The sequence below is a fragment of the Hydractinia symbiolongicarpus genome, chromosome 6 (assembly GCF_029227915.1).
Source record: "Hydractinia symbiolongicarpus strain clone_291-10 chromosome 6, HSymV2.1, whole genome shotgun sequence".
NCBI lineage: Eukaryota > Metazoa > Cnidaria > Hydrozoa > Anthoathecata > Hydractiniidae > Hydractinia > Hydractinia symbiolongicarpus.
Window position 1 is genome coordinate 8,222,990 of NC_079880.1, and position 2,496 is coordinate 8,225,485.

The window sequence follows — 2,496 nt, forward strand, 5'->3', positions numbered from 1 at the left end:
TATTCAAACCAGTGATTGCATCATTGTACAGCATGCAATTGGGGCAGAAAAAGTAAAAACAGATTCTACTTGCGTACTAATAATAATAATAATAATAATAATAAATATTTAAAGTGGCTAGCCCAGAAAATCACAAAAACCTATAGTTAGTGGATTGTTTCCACTGGGGGCAACTAGAACAAAAAAGAAACAAAAAATGATAAACCTTAGACTGCCTCAGCTCAATCAAACATAGTAACATTTATAATCTGTGAAAATTGAAAAGAAAAAGAATAAAAAACAAAAATTAAAAAGTTAAAAAGTGATCTCCATTAGAATTTGCCAAATACATTAGAGATGGAAGTCTTAAACGAAAGCAGACTTCCATCACAGGTCACTTGGTCTGGAAGATTATTCCACACTTTTGCAGCTCTAAATGGGAAGGCTTTTTTGCCAAATTCCGTGTTGACCAAGGGAAGTGTGAACCTGTTTTTTGAAGCTCCTCTTGTTTGATGATTATGACAGTTTTTTGTCAAAAGGAATTTTGAGCGCATGTAATCAGGAGCAATGTGATTCATGGCTTTGAAAAATAATATGGCATCGTTTTTGATGAGTAAATTATTCATTGAATATTCCCTCTCTTTCCCAAGAAAGAAAGAAAGAAAGTGATCGTAAAAATGATCTTGTTAAAAATTAGGCGATCCTAACCCTAAAAAATGTAAACAAAACCCTACCAATGCTGAAGCAGAGCATGAAGGATTTCTTGTTTTTTTTTAAAAAAAAGGCACATGAAATAAATTTTTTAAAAATCTTATATCCTAAGTGATTCTTGGGTGGCGAAAAATTATTTTTTTCTCAAAACATGGTGTAGCAACCGAACAAGCTGCAGCAAATTCTGCAGCAAAAGCTGTTCAAATTTTGATAAAATACCCACGCAAAATAAAAAGATTACGATGGAACGTCAAGCTTAAAAATACGTGCAAGCATGGAAACAATTTAAATGGAAATCCACCTTACCTCTAAAACAGACTAGTTTCGGTGTTTTACACAACACAGCATTTTGTCAGAGGGTAACTATACATAAACTGCTCAAGTTGGCTACACATTTACTTTTTTTAATTTATGCTAGCACCATGACTATACAGGACTGGGTTGTAGCTAGCATCATCACATGGGTATCATGGGTATTTTTTTACTGTTTTTAAATTCTACTATTTTTTAATATTTTTGGGTGATAAAAGAGGGGGAAAAGAGAATGAAGGATCAATGGAGATCAATTAGCAGAACCAATCCGCTTGCTATTATATATAAGTGGTTTTGTGATTGTTTGGACTAGCCACTTATTTTTTTTTACTTATTTTTCATTATTATTTAATCATTTATCAATACTTGCATACATACAGCGATTTGTTAATCAAAGCTAAACACTTCTCGACACGAAAAATGTATAAAAAATCTGAATATCCAGCTATAGCTAGCTACATAAAATATTTCATTTTAGTTCAAGTGAACCTCCTGAAAACAATTGACAGGGGCAGCTTGGACCTACTATCAAAATCACTCTAGCAGGCTGTTCGAATAGGATAGGTTCAAAGGTTCAAATGAAACGAAAGTATCCTACATCCCGGTACACACCGCGCTATGACATCGAAGTTGCACTGTCCCACACAAAGTCGGGCCTTATACAAAGTTGGGCGAAAATATTTGTCTGGCTTTAGCCGCCTGACTTTGAAAGTTTTTGCCCTATGTGGTGCATGTATGAAAAATTAAAAGAGAGCATTTTTTAAGTGTTTTATTTGCAGGAAATAAAGAAATTATTTGCGACAAAAAGTGAAACTTTTTACCATAAGTATAAGTAAGAAAACCACTGTATTGCAAAAAAGTGCCTTTTGGTCAGCTTTGTGCTATTAAACCAAATTAGGCCCAGTCAAAGATGGAGTTTTTTTATCACGTTCATGAAATTAATACGTTTAAGAATAATTTTTTAAAAAAACTAAAAAAGGACACTCGTATTAAACCAGCAGCCTTTATTCGTAACGCTTTAGAGCCTATTAAAGATGCGTATTTACATAAAATCTTGACTTACTTTGAGCATAGTGTTTTGCGTGATTTTTTTAAAGAAGCAAAATCTGTTTCTACTTCTCTGCACAATTTCTAAACTAGTGCCCAGGTATATTCTTCCGTATGAGTTGTCAAAAGCTCAGAAAAAGGGGATCGAAGTTGGTCAACTTCTGTTTACATGTAGGTGTTTTCTGAAAGTTTCCCACTCGATCAATCAACTAACATGAGCACACACGAGAACAGAGAAAAAATTGAAGAGTGGTTAAAATCTGAGGAGGGGAAGCGTAATGGAGGCATCATGCAACAAGATATGCATGATGAAATTGTTGCATATTTGGTGACTCAAAATAAGGGAAAGTTGACGGCTTCCCAACGAGAAATTTTAGATAAGGATCGAAAAATTAAGAAGCGTGTAAAAAGACGTAATTATAATTTGATGGATTATCCAACACTCAG